The following is a 15,499-nucleotide window of genomic DNA, read 5'->3' on the forward strand; positions in this document are numbered from 1 at the left end:
ATAGCTTAATATGCGCCAGAGCCAACAGCTGCTGCTGCTGCTGCTGCTGCTGTTCCGATAACCATGGCCAAGACGGACGTATGGATATTTATAGTTGAAAAGCGCCAAAGGCCGAAAAACTCGTACGCAAAAAATAAATATCCATACGGCTGGGCACGCACGCGCGCCCTAGTCGAGATATAGCTACACGTAATTACAAAAGGCTGAACCTGAACTCTAGAGAGAACCGAAAGGAGAGAGAGCGAGAGAGAGTGGGCATTGGGATATTGGAAAATCGCTTAACAAGCCAATAGTCTGAGTTATGACTGAGCTGCCGTCTTGGCCATGGTCAAGTTGTTGTAGTTGTAGTTGTCGTTGCTGTCGTCGTCTTCGTCGTCGTCGTCGTCCTCGTTGTTGTCTTTGCCCAAGCGGCAGCAATTTGTTCTTGTTGTCGACTTTGCATGTCGCTGACTGCCAGCCGCCTGCTTCATAGCCAGCCAGCCAGCATCGTTGGCTGTCTGTCAGTTTGCTTGTTTTGCATGCCAGCCAATGCGAGTACATATTTCTTCCCGGAAATTCAGTAGATCCATAGTCGGGGCGGCTGCTTTGGCATCCGCTGATTATACAAGCGCTTGCTCGCTCCGCCATGTACCATCATGTTAAATAGCTGACAAAAACAATGTTAGGCACAACCTGGCCACCCTCTGGTACTTCCGTTAACAGCGACTAACTAGCCGGCTTATATAATCTACTTGAATGCTTAGGCCACAGATTTAGCAATTTGTAATTATAGATAATGCTCACTCTCGTCTCTCCTCACACTCTCTGCTCTGGACTCTATAATTTAGTTAGGCAGCTTAGGAAAGGCGCCAGTTCAGTGAATGTAGAATTGATTAGAAATTGAAATTGTGTCGGTGCAAACTTGGCAAGACAGTGTAAATGAAAGTAAAAGTAAATTGAAGTAGTTGAGTTGTGATGCTAGATGCTGTGCCAGAAGTTGTTTATGCCAAGTAGACATACGCTTTTCTGTAATTTAAATACCTATCTATCTTTATATATTTTTAAAACTTTTTTTTTATCTTCATTTGACTAAATCGAAAGTCTAGATATTTCTACAATATTTATTAGCTTTATGACTTCCTCGCTTCCCTTGCCTGCTGCCTTCCACTTACCCAATATTCACGCCCATTTCTCAGCATCTGGGAGTAGAATCTCTTCAAAGTACTCAATCATTGTGCTACAAAATTTGTTTGTTTTGACATATCTAGTATGTAATAAATTCTATAATATATCACAGCGATGCAGAATTTGGCACAGATTTCAGAGTGCAGTGTGATTGACAGCTTAAAAGGGGCGCTGCAGTTTGCAACTGCCACATTAATCATACGCAGCGTGGTGCAAATTTTAACATGTTGCTACACGTTACATTCTCAAACGGATACTAGAGATATACGAGAAGTCTCGACATAATCGCAGCAACAGGTGGCAGCCAACGAGTCATTTGTGTCGATTTCGTCAGATCAACTTGAATGTGAATGTAAATATATATTGAGTGTGTGTGTGTGTGTGTTTAGTGTCGCCGAAAATAAAAAAAAAAATTCAGCGGCATTTGATTCACAAATGACATTCACTTTTTTTTTTGCACAATTATTCAATATGCGACAAAAATGTAATCAAAATGTATGCAATTATGACATTTGCAAATGTTTGACAGACCTTGAAGCGACACCCTCGTTGCCAATGATGAATAGGCGCGAAATTGTGAATATATTTGTTTGGTCTAATGAAGCCGTTTGCCTTTGCTTAAATAAAACTTGCCTAAAAGCTTACAAGTTGGCATTTGTGCTTATCTCTGAATGCCTAATTTGAATATTGTGTTCGCTTTTATTTTTTTCGTTTTTAAATACTTTTACAAATAATTTTGTAGTACGAGTAGGCTGTGAGCGTTGGAAAATTATTGTTACGGCATCGATAGCAAAGCTGTGTTTTGTTATTATCGATTGTTTTCAGTACTATAGATTGTGTGTCCCTTAAAATGTTTGAATATTCTATGAAGGTGTTCTTAAAAAGGATTTTAAGAAGCTATTATTAAGCTATATTTAAGAGTTGATTGAAAACTATCGACATTATCGATTACGGCGTCCAGTGGCTATCAAACCTATCGAGTGGCGTCCACAACGCATGAAGAGATCCATATTAAAGCAATGTTTACACTCTGACAAGCAATTGCTTGTGGCTTCAGCCTCAACTTTTCAGCTCCAGTTGCCAAGCAAAATGACAGGCAGAGGCGTCGGCGGCGATGGCGACGCGTCGCCTCTCATTTCCAGATTTGCACAGATAAAACAAGGGAACCGCTTTGGCAGGCAGCAACCGCAGCAACGGTGGCAGATTTTTGTTGTTGTTGTTGTGCGGAGCACACCTTTGTGAACCTCTTCAACCAGGCAGCTATTGTCATTTCCGTCTTTCACGCAAAACGCAATCAAAGTAAATGGGCACAAAATTTTGAATTTCATTAAGTAAAATGCGAGAAATGGTGACAAACTGCGGCCATATTTGCGGCTTTTTTGTCTGTGCTTCAGAGAATTTACTGTGGCAAACTTCCGTTGTGGCTTGGCCTTCTGTATAGCACAGCCACAAAAATATAAATAGACTGAACTATTGTGTCAATTTAATCACTGGAAACAAAGCAAATCAAGAGGCTGTGCATTGACAGCTCGCTGACAGTTGCATCTAAGTGCTGGCCATGTCGGAAAGCTAAGACATAAGCCAGCTACTGGAAATTACGTTACAATTAATTGAGCTACATTACAAGCGGGGGCTCAGGGAGCCCAGGCCAGGCTGTGCCGCGCGGCGCGGGGATCAGCAAGCGGCCAAGCCCCCCAGGTTCCAGTCGCAGACAAGCGCGCGCAGCTGTCACACCTTTGTCAGCAGCGGGGGTTACGGGCAGCGCGTAGCTTAGCTGCGACAATATCGAGAATTTCGAATTGAAATCATTGTGAAGCGCTTTGCGGTGATTCATTGCGTCTTGGATTTCATCCGAAATGTGTGTGTGCGTGTGTGTCAATTCCTGTGGGACTTATGACTGATTGTGGCCCGATTTCAAATTTCCATTTACAATTTTTGTGCGGCGGCTGCTTCATTAATTTGCTTCAATGATTCTGCATTAGCGTCTGGGCTTACTGCCAGGTCAGGGCGGGGCATAAACAGCTTATAATTATACTCTGTATACCTAGCTGTCAGAAGTGTATAAGTTTTCTGGAGTGTTCTGCTGTCAGTGCGAAGGTAAGTCTTTACGGTGATATTGCAGCGAGTGAACTCCAGAAGCTACAAATTGTTGCCTTACTTACTCTTACTTACTTAACTGCTTATAGATTCTCTGCTTATAGATTTAAGCTTATCAGTTCATATAAAACGGCTTGTCCTGACTCGTTGGTGATCAATGCGGACCCAAAGCTTTCTTTTCGTGAGCAGTTAGATGGTATTTTTTGAAATTTCGACCTCCAAACATTAACAAATTCCAACTCAACATTTTTGCTTGGTAGATCATTAACAATTCAATGATTTGAACCTGCGACCTTCCGCTTGCCAGTTCGATGCTTCCGCGTTTAGTAAGAAGAAAAACGGAACAGCGTATCGCTTAGTCTAGAACTTTTGACAGCAATATTGCCGCTTGCTTAGCCAGAGATAAACGTGTCGCAGCTTCCAAAGAATTCGATTTGAATCAATTAAACGCCCCCATTGCCCATGCCAAGTGTCAGAGCAGCGCAAGTTTATTTTAATTTTTTTGATTTTTATTTTGTTGTGTTAATTTGTTTTTGGGCTGCCAATAAACTTGGCACATGCAAAGTGCAGGCCGGTGGACAGTACAGGACAGGCTAGGAACTGCAATCCGAACTGGAACTGGGAACTGGGAAGGTGTTGTCGCTGCAATGTGAAACTTGTTTAACTGGCAGTCAGGGGCTGCTGTCAAGGCTGCGACACGGCGACACGTACCACATGTGGCATGCTCCAAAAAAGTTCCTTAACCTGCTCTAAAATCGCTAGATCGCTTAATAAGCAGCCTAGCTGTCCGTCTGTCTGTCTCTCTGTGGTCCGTTGTGCGCAGCTCTCTCTGCCCCTCTCTCGCCCCCTCTACCGGGCATTCTCTGTGCAGCTTTGTCTGCAGCTCCTTTGACTGAGCACCGGCAACAGCATAAAAATCTACACCGTTTTAAGCATAAATCGCCGCGAGGCATGCGCCGATATGCGTTCAACTCACTGAACTTGCCACGACTCTCGTTTCTTGACTCCCTCTGCAAGTTGCGGCGTCTGCTGCCGTTGCTGCTGCTGCTGCTCCACCTACTTCAACTCCGACATCGGCTGTTACAGTTTTCGCTTTGCCCGCCGACTGGCAAACATATATATTATTTAAATTTTTAAACGATTGATCGTCCTCCGCCCTGTGCATGCTTCCTGCCTCCTGTGGCTGCCACCGCCTCTGCCTTTGTCTCTGTCTCCCCTTCTCTCTCAATCTCTCTCTCGCTCTCCTTGTGTGTGTTAGTGCGCATCTCTCGTGATAGTTTGAGTTATTAAGTTGGCTGCTTTATTGCCCAGGCAACTGCAGGCTGGGGCGTGTTTGAAACTGCGCCCGTGACTCCAACTCCGACTCCGAGTCCAACCTCAACTCCAACTCCAACTCCGATTTCAACTTCCACTTCAGCTTGGTGTTGCGTTCTTCTTGGTTCTTATAACAAAATGATTATGTTTTGCATATTGAGTGAAATTTGCATAAATGAGAAAGCACAAAATTGCGCTGGCTAAGCTAAGCCTAACAAAAAAGCAACAAGAACAACACCCGCCGCTCGGATTTAAACTATAACAAAAACATTTTCGCAACGCTAAAGAAATACATTATCATAATATTTGATTGCGTTAACTGCACAAATTATGGGTCCAGGCGGCAAACGATTGCCTCTTAAAGTGGGCGGATTTTGCTTAGAAGACGCTCAAGATTGAATAATATTCCGCTGCTAGAACGAAAGTGAATAAACGCTGCCTTCAAGGTTATATTGTATGAAAAAGAGGAAGAAACGTTTGCTGAAAAACGAATGGTGTTAAATGCAATTTACCTGTGCGTTTTTTTGTGTGGGAGATGCTTAAGAATCGCAATGTATACCAGACCCTTCATATATTTGCCAAATATATCTATATGTTCGTTTCTTTTATCAAAATCTAAGGGAAAGAAGAAAAGTTTGGGAAAGATTTAAAGTTATAAAATTGAATTTGTTGGCTACTTTTTTGATGTCCCATGATGGCTCATGGACTATGGTCAATTTTTGAGCTGACCTTCGTCTGATCCTTAGCTTCGCCTTATTGCTCTTTCCATTTCCATTTCTATTTACTTTCTACCCTTCCTCCCAATGAATTCAATTGCATATCTGACAAGTTCCTTTCTATGGAACTGATAGTTTATTTTCTTATTATATAGCGTGCGTTCTAAAACTTCTTTCATTTTTTTTTTTTGTTTAACTTTTGGAAAACCTTGCATTGGTAATTTTGTTGCATGTGTCAAATTTGAATTTCTAGTTTCGTTTTTGTTGCTTATTTTCATGGGTTTTATTTACCCACGCTCATTTAACGCTTAGAATAACAATCATTAACATAAGAACAGAGTCACTTCCTTGGAACGTTAACGTTTTGGCTGCCCAGCTGACCCGCTGCCCCGCCGCCCTCAATCGCAGTTGCCCCCTCGTATATTTTTTTTTTTTCGAACAAACGATGCGCGCTAAAGAAATTAAAATTGAAAATTCCTTTATTTCAATATTTTGACAGTGACTTGGCAGCGCCTCGTTAAGAAAAAACAAAATAAACTCGAAACAAACTCAAGAATGGGCCAAACCAAACCAAACCAAACCAAACCAAACGAAACGAAACGAAACGAAACAATTTTTTAGTTGTCTTTGTGACCAGTTTGTGTCTTTCACTGCCTCTCCCTCGGTGGTGTGTGCGTGTGTGTGTGTGTGTCATTCAGGCTGGGGCTGTGGCTGTGCCCAACTTCTGTGAAATGGCCACAAAATGTGCCAAGTGCTTGTTGACTTGGCCTGAACTTGTTACAATTTCCATCTATTCCCGCTTTCTACGCCTCGTTTGCTCGCGTTCTATCGTATTCTTTTTGTTGTTGTTGTCTTTGCTTTCGCTTCGATACAAATTAATGAGCCGAGAATGTGTTGGATTGTGTTAATAGGCGCCTAGCGACAATTGCCCCATAAATTTAGCATTGCAATGCAAATTTGAAATAAAAGCCACTTGAGCCGCAGATAAGTGCACTTTAGCTTACATATAAATTTATATTAATTATGCACTGATTAGCCCAGCATTCCATAAGACAAATAAGCCCACAGCAGCCCAACAGCGCTCGCCAGCGCTCGCCAGCTAAGCATCTAAGCGGCCAAGCTCAACATTTGCCATAAACATTTGGCGTAAATCACTTGAATGCTTAAAGCAACCAATTGAATTTACGAGCAACAAGCGTTCGAAGCAGACAACAAGCTCCCCGGCAGAATACGACTGTATAGCACCAAAGCGGAGATACCCTTTATTAATAGCTGAAGCTTAGCTAAATGTCCTTTATATTTGGTGAAAATGTAATTACTGGAATGTGCATTACAGGTAGACAATCATAATAATATATAAAACTATTAAGTAAATAAAAATAATAATAATAATAATAATATAAATTAAAGTAATAATAAATAATAATTGCAATTATTATTTAAGTACACAATTCCTACACTTAGCCCTAATATTGGACTTTTTAATTTTTTCTTATAATTACCACAAGTAATTATTAAAGTAATTACATATGTTTTATTATCTATAACAAAATATTTGATTGTAAAATTAATATTAATAGTAAAAGTGACTACTCAGTCTCGTTTCCATATGAAAGCGACTACTTAGCTCTCCTGTTTTTTTCTGCATTTCTTAATATTAAATCTTTAACTTCTTTCTTCCTTCCAACATTTCCCAAGTAATTATGAAAGTAATTCAGCACATTTAGCTGTGTATCCCTAAATTCGATAAACGAAGATTATTGTCCTTTATAAATATTCCATAAAAAGTTTTTAGTGTAACTTGAAATGCTTAGTAATTAATTAAATTAATTAGTGAACTAATAATATTTAGCTTATGTTCAATGAATGCTCAAATCAATTGCAATTAAAAATCATATTCAATAATTGGATATATTGTTTTTGAGGTTGCGTCAGTTGAACAGTTGGTGACATACCAAGTCGCATTAGCTTCAAATTTGCTTGTAAATTTTCTTGTTAAGCTAAATACAGCAGTTATTGCTGCAGTTGCTGCTGCTGCTGCTGCAGTTGCTGCTACGACTGCTGCCGTGTATGGGCTCAGTCGAGTGCTTGTTGGCAGACCGCATTCATTCAATTGCATTTGACAGGCGTTTGCCATAAAAATTATGCCAGTAATAACAACAACTGCAACTGCAACTGCAATTGCAACTGGTTGGCAAATTTACATGCACTGAGCGGACATTGGTTCAAAGTTATGACAACTTATCGCTTGGCATTTGTCTTGACCATTTCTCAAGCAGACGCTCGTAGGCGTCGAATGGCGACATTTCGCTTTCATTTGCAATTAAAAACTATAATAATCTTTTATAGAATTGGAAAGAGTGGGGTTATTTTGTTTTTTTTTATTATTATTATATGAGTTTGGTTTATAAATAGCTTTTTAGAAATGTGGCGCCATTTGTTGGCGGCACGACTGCACGAGTTTGGTTTCAGTTTCCCAGCGAGAGAGACGAAAATTTGTCAAACGCGCGAGACGAGACGCAAATGTTGGATTTCAGGGGAATTTGTCAAAAGCGGATGCAAGTGAAATTGATACCGAGCGCCTTTTGTTTGTTGTGGGCCCATCATAAAGAGGAAGAGGTGTGAAAAGGTCGTCGTGCCGTTTCGTTTGTGCAGATCGCCATCGCTATAAAGTACGATATTTGCACGAAGCTGCAGGGCATGTCGCATAGCAAAAATCCAAAAATCCAAAAAAATATAAACTTCTCTCAAAAACCCAAAAACCCCAAACTGCCAATCGAGACGCAGTCGATGTTTGCTTTTTGCATTTGCCTGGGAATCAACTGCAGGCAGCGCTTGGAGCAAATGTTGGAGGCTGTGTTCATCTAATCTGTTTGGTGTTAAGTCCAAAGGAGCATATGTAATTCGATTGTTTACATGCGAATGCGTTTTGAAAGCTGCAAAATGAAAAACATAAAAAACAAAATGTTTTTGTTGCAAAAATGACAGCCAACCGAAATCGAAGTGCGGCAAGGGATGCGGTTAGAGGAGTCAGCGAATTAAATATATCAAAACGAAACCAAACTGGCATCTCAGATTGGTATGAGGCTCATTGGAGCGCAGGTTACGCCTTGAAGTATCTGACACTGGCTATAGCCCAGCAGGAGCGCAATATTTATTGGATCACAGCTTGGCGTTGCCGTGCATTGGGGGTGTCGCTTGTTGCCGTGCTTCTCTGTAGCTTTGTTGTTGTTCTGTTGCCCTGTTGCTGCGTTGCTGTGTTGCTGTTGGCAGCGCCGACCTGTCTCCTGCACTGTCAGTCTATCATTTTATTAAATGCGTACCCGCCGCCTGACGCACCTTGCCTCACACACACACGCACACACACTCGATTGTCAGTCTCATTGTTGGTTCTCGGTCTGCAGCTCGTCTTCTTCGTCTGCGTCTTCGCATTTAGCTTGAATTGTGTCGCAACGCTGGCCAAGGCGAAGGCGTCGTCCTTTCGCGCCTGAGAGATGCGTTTCACTCATATCCGGTTAAATATTCACACCTCAGCCGTGCCCCAAGTACTGAAGCTCAAACCAACAACGACGACGAGAAGTTTGCTAAATTGCATTTGCCGCTGCCGTTGCCTGGGTAGATGCCCCTTCTTGTTGTTGTAGCGACTGCTGCTGTTGCTGGTGCGGTATTAAATTTCAAACCGCAAATGGAATGGTGAACGAATGAGGGGGGGCAACTGGGGTACCGGCCGGTGCGGGCTGGCGTAAGTAATGCCAACAAATTTTTGCAGATTTGTGGCGTAAAATTATGAAAATTATGTCTGACACATCCTGCTGTCTGCTTAAGGTCTTTGTTTATCCTGGCAGCGCGGCAAAAGGGAAGCGCCTCCAACACTCCAAATGCGACAGCAGCAACAACAACAACAACAACAAGCGGTCGTATTTGCATGCGTTTCTTTTGCGTTGTCGTTTACTGCGACAAAGTTCGTTGCTTAAGTCTTTCGTTTTGTTTGCTTTGGCTTAGCGCTTGGCTTTTGGGTCCAAAGGAAACGCCCGCACAGTTCGACAAAATGAAAGTGAAATCATAAAAAATTACTTTAATGTGGTTTTTAAAAGTCCACGGAGAGTTGAGCGATGAAGGCAGAAGTTCGCGGGGGGGGGGGGGGGGGGGGTCGTGAAATCACATTAAAAAAAATTAATCAAATCAAATAAAATATCTTTTTAAACTAAGAATAAGAAGAATATATCTTTACAAAAATGAAGAAAAAGTCCTGAAAATATATTCCTGAAAGTAATTTCTGATCTCCCTTAAATAATGCCAAATATATATTTAAATAAATATTAAAGAGCTTTGCCGCCAACAAACACTTTAGTCATCTCTTTCATAGGAATTTCGTTTGAATTCCGTTTTGTATTTCAAAAATATAAGCTGTTGTTCATGAACGCTGTTATTTTGATATTAATCTCCAGCTAAGCGCTCACAACATGCAAAATTGATATAATCAATCGAAGCTTATCAATAAATACAGTGCAAAACTTGCCTTATACACTCCAAGGTGTTCCTGCTTAGTCACATGATTCGAGCACACGGCCTGGTCCTTGTCGCAACTGCACCCAAAGGCAACTTGTGGCTGCCCGCTGGGTCAGGCCCTAATTGAGTCATAGCTGGAGCGGAGTCAGCAGGAACGACAAACACGAATTAAGCACAATAAAACTGTGTATCGCATTCGCATTAGCGAAGGTGATGCCGGGTGGTGCAGGTGGTTTGCGGGGCTCTAGCCTTGAGCTCTGCTCACACAGATGCACTGCTGATGTTTTATTTTGTTTGTTTCTGTTTTTTTTTCTCTCTTTCGGGCTGGCCAAAAAGCGCAACGAAACGAAATGCCAAACCACAAAAAAAAGAGGAGCAAAAAACTAAAACGAAATTAAATCAGCAAAACAGCACAAATAAAATCCATTAGGTGTAGGTACCACGAACAGCGCGACAGCCACGCTCAGAACGAAATGTCTGAGCTGGACCAAGGGTGCCGGGGGAGGGCTAGGTAGGACAACAACTCGAACGACAACGACAACTGCGATGTCGTGAGAGCTGACTGTCCGAACTGGCTGGCTGGCTGACTGGCTGGCCCGCTGGCTAGGCCCCATCATGGTCTGGGAATCTGTTGTGGCTCGTTTGGCGTTTTGGCGAGAAGATTTGTCATTGTTAGACGGGTTCTTAATTTCTCGTATGCGCGCGGTTATTCAAACGAAGCGGCCATCAGATTGGCGCAAGGCTCATGTTTTGGCACCCACAAAGCCAAGCGTTCAGCTTTTTTGGGCTGGGCAGTCAGTGTGTGTGTTTGTGTGCGTGTGTGTGTATGTGTGTGTGTGTGGGTGACATTGATTCCTGGAATAAAATGCAAAAACCAGTTTTAAGCATCTCCATTCATAATTGCCAAAGCTGGCGAAATGTTTGCACACGGCTCACATTTATGGCCGCAATGACAGCAATGGGCATCAAACAGGCCGCCAGCCCAAGACCACCCACTGGCCAGATCAACCGCCAACAGCAGCATCGAGTGTTGCCGCAGCGGCAGCAGCAGCAGCAGCAATCGGCATCAAAAGTGTTGCAATGAGGCATTTACAATAGCAAACGAGTTAATTACCACGACGGCGGCTCAACACATGCCTCGACCTTATAGAGCCACTGCAACTGCGACTGCGACTGCGACTGTGGCAGTGGCAGTGCCTGTCCAACTGGCCTGGCAGTTGTGGCCGTTGCAAGTGGGTCCAATCTGCTGCATTGATCGAGCAAACGATCTGCGATTGCGTTTGGCTTTCGCTGTTGAGTCTTGTTTTTGCGCCTGCGCGTGTTCAAATTGTCCAAAGCGTAACAATTTAATATCGATGCGACTGGCAGCCAAGACGGGACACACAGCCCGGGCCCGGGCCCGGGCCGGCATCTGCATAGCTGCTCCAGCTACAGTTCCAACTGCAACTGCAACTTTAGTTGCTTCTGCCAACGGTGGCAACATGTGCCTGAGACTGTGCCAGCCTCTGCGCTGAACTGTTTTTATTTTTTGTTTTTTTTTTTTATTTTTTTTATGCATGTTTTACGTTTCGCATTTTATTTAATTGATTTTTTTGCACCGCACTCGCATTGGCCATTAATTCATTTATTTATTTAGCGCTGCGCTGCCAACGACATCGCCTGCCTTGAGAGGGGTGGTCAGAGAGGGGGAGGGCGTGAAGGCGGGCTTAGTCCAGGCTGTGTGCTTGGGCATGAATTAATCGTGCTTAACACCATTCTTGGCATATTCTGGCAATGGGCTGCAATAGAACTTGGGACTTGGATTTGGGATTTGGATATGGAGCGGAAGCACTTAGCCATAGCCGCTGCCTTAGCCTTAGCCATAAGCATTTGGGCATTGGGTCTGGTTTTTATATGCATATACATGTATACACCCAACTTGGTCTCCGCGTATCTGGTATGCATGCGTCATTATCGCGCATCGCATCATTAATAAAGCCATACAAATAAAAGTAAAACACAAAACTGGCAATGAAAACGCAACGCTAAAATAAAACCGAACCGAAAAAATATGTATGGCTCCTTTTACAAAATGTTTATATGCAGGCAACTGAGACGGCTGCGGCAGCTCTGAATGGGTGCTTCGAGTTGCGACTTGGGACACTGTTGACTGTGACTGTGACTGCGATCGGGACTGGGACTGGAACTGCGACTGAGACGGGGTTTTGGGTTCGGCTAAAACGTTTTCAAGGTCAGTGCTTGTGTCGCCGTTGCCGACGCCGACGCCAAACGAACGTGATAAATGAAGTGTCTCCGCGCGAAATAGCCACAAATCAAAGGTAGGCCAGGACCAGGTAACATATTGTTCTTGTTGTTGTTGTTGTTGCTGTTCCTGTTGCCGCTGTGAAGTTCAAGTTCGCCTCGCCTTGCAAAATATTGAATATCAGCTAAAAGCATTTCACAATAAGCGAGAAAACATGCATTCTGAGTGCTAAATTGGTAAAAACAATTCGCTTTATGAATCAGTAATAACGACAAAAAACCCAATCAACTGCTTATCTATAGGTAAAATTAAGTTTTTTGTGACTTTATTATGGGCTTTTATACTGTAACTATTATTTATTTCAACACACTTGGCAATTTATTTGAAAATCAAAATTTTTAAATGCTTTGGCACGCTTTGTTTTAACTTCATTCCATTTTTGCTCTGTGATTAAGATTTTTTTTACTGTACATAACACATCTATGTTATCGACTCAGTTAGTAGCATAAATAAGACTGTGTAAATAAAATTTCACTAAAATGTTTACTATCAACAACATTTTTGTTATAAGCTTAAGCTTATTTAAAGTCGTTTTATGTTTTCATATTTATGCTGTTAAAAATATAATTATGGCTCTGTAAATAAGAGCATGCTCATAACATATTTATGTTACCAGCTTTTTGCTGTTATCAACATAATTGTGTTAAGTTAAGCAACTGTCTGCTACACAGCTGACAGCATTTATGATCTCCACATTTCTGATGCCTCTATGTTTCCTGTAGCTGTTACATATGCATGATATGATGATCCAATCCAGTTGCTGATCGATTTCTTGATTTCAGACCCCTTTTCCATTCATGCGACTACAACTTACATCGTCCTTAGCTATTCACTAATTAGTTATCTTCAAGGCAGAGCCCCCCACACATACCCTACTCCTCGCATAACAACAACAATCATATGATATAACAGAAGTTGAAATAACAACAAACAAAAAAATGAAAGACAACAGAAACGCGCTCCAAAAAATTCCGACTTAAGTGCTTTTAATTATCCAAAAGAATTCAGTGGTATTCTGAGTTTGGTATCCTTGTTTGTCATCATCGTCATACTTGGGGCTGCGTCTTAAAATTACAGGCGCGTTTGTATGGCGGCAGCGATCTGACTCTTTTTGTTGCCCTGTTCTGTATCCTATATTGTTGCTATTGTTGTTGTTGTTGTTGTTGTTGTTGTTATTGCTAGTGGCCCTTTGTCAGGGCTGTTTCAAAGTTTTAACGCATCATATGCAGGTTGCCTTACCAACGCCCATAAAAGGTGTGCAAGCAAACGCAACGATCCCTTTTATAAAGCATCTGCAGCATAAGTATTATAAAGGGCTGATATATAGGTACAAAAGTATAAATATATATATATATATATAAATATATATATATGTCTGTATGCCTTGCTTCGGGTAAAAGCATATTCATAACGCAATGAAAGCGAAAGCGTCAAACCCAAGGGCTGACTAACTGAGACAGGGCTGCAAGTTTTACTGTTTGTTTGCTTGGGAGGGGGCTCGAATCCTTCGTTTAATTAGAAATCCGATTCTCCTGCTCCTTTCGAACTATATTATAGCAAAAGGTGTGCTGTAAGCCGCTATTGAAATATATGATTGGCCTGTAGCTGATATTAATGTGGGATATTGCAACTTTAGGCTTAATTTATGTTATTGTGATAGACTGAAAGATACCCTGCACCAAATTTAAGCTTACTAGTGTTTAGATCTCAAGCTTCTAACGCCTCTTTGAACTGGCAAACAAAATATTCGAATACAAAATATGTTCAAAAGACTTTCATTATTGTTAGTGAAATTATGAAGATCAACTCAATAACTTTATAGCCATAAATTGGATAATATGGTCAGTGTGTAGCTGCTTCTAGTTGAGAGTTAACAATAATTGGACATAAAATACTTCCTGAATATGCGTGTTAGTTAGTGCATATTACAAGAGTTGCGCTTGGCAGTAGCAATGCGACGTCTGCGACATCAACTGGCGGCATCAGTTTTTGGTTAGAGACCGACGGCAAAACGCAGTGTGCGCTTCCTGGAAACTTATCGCACACACACACACATGCATACACACATAGGCACACACACATAGTGTCGCAGACTGCAGCCGTTAGAAGCGAATGCACTGCATCAATGAGGCATCATGAGAGCGGGCTGCTTATCGGCTTTTGATATTCAGTTGCGAGCTTTCTCAGGAGAAATGCCAGGGGATCTGGCCGATGCTGGTGGCGATGCCGGTGGTGGCTTACTTGGTGGTTGACTGGGTTCCAGGCAGCTGCCAAGATCAAGTTGATTGAAGGGCCTTTCAAAATAGAATACAAATAGTGAATTCAAGGCTCGCTCTCTTTGCGTTGGCATTGTAGGAAGTAAACTGCAGCGCAGTGCAAACAATGTGAAGGGACATGCTATAAAAATATTGTTATAAATGCAGAGGCTGCTCGCCACAAAAAGCAAAAAAAAAAAAAACAAAACAAATATGAAGAAGATAAAAATTGTTAAAATGGTATCCTGGCAACGGCTTAAGACTGTGAACCCAGGCACTTCATTGGCTGCAGGGCCGCAGGAGTGCGAGTGCGACTGCAAATGCGAGTACGTCGAGCATTGTGGCAAGTGGCAATGCTCGACGACGCCAACGACGATGCTGGAGGAGGACGGCTGGCAGCCAGCAGCAGAGGCAACGGCAGTTATGCCAAGTCAGCGTGATGCGCGCAAAGTGACGAGTTTTTAATGAATTTGTTTAACTCAGGTCAGGTCTGGCAGCCAGAGAGACAGCCAAAGTCTGGAGCCGATGTCTTTGGTGGAGTCTTCAAGAGCCAGGCAGAAGCAACAGCAAGTGCCCCATGCCTGTGCCCGTGCCCGTGCCCATGCGCCGTGCGTTCATGTTTGAAGTGTAGAGCCAGCTAGGATGTGCTGTGGACTTGTAGATTTGTGGATGCAAGCGCTGACGGCCCGTGACGACGACGACGACGACGACGAACTGTATGCTGCAAGGAGTTTTGAGTTCCTGCCTCTTCAGGCACTGTTGCAGTTACGTCCAAGTCGTCATCATCAGCGACGCCAGCGTCTAGCATGAGTGGTCTGGAATCTAGCAATGCAAACAATGGCAGTTTCACTTCAGCCACACTCACGTCCAGCGACAGCAACAGCTCCAGTTCCAGTTCCAGTTTCGCAGTTGAGCACCAGTCGCCGTCACTTTGTGTGTCCTTCGCCGTTCACTTTCGTTGACCACGAGGCGACGCGTTCGCCGATACATTTACTTGTATTTCTTTTCTTTTATTTTTATATATACTTTTTTTTTTTCATTTTCCTCTGTTTGCTCCTCTTGTGTTCAACAAAATGTTCCAAATTGTTGCGCACTGCAAACATTTCAAGAATTTGCGCTTAACAAACTTCGAAAAAATGCTT

The sequence above is a fragment of the Drosophila virilis genome, chromosome 5 (genome assembly GCF_030788295.1).
Source record: "Drosophila virilis strain 15010-1051.87 chromosome 5, Dvir_AGI_RSII-ME, whole genome shotgun sequence".
Taxonomy (NCBI): Eukaryota; Metazoa; Arthropoda; class Insecta; order Diptera; family Drosophilidae; genus Drosophila; species Drosophila virilis.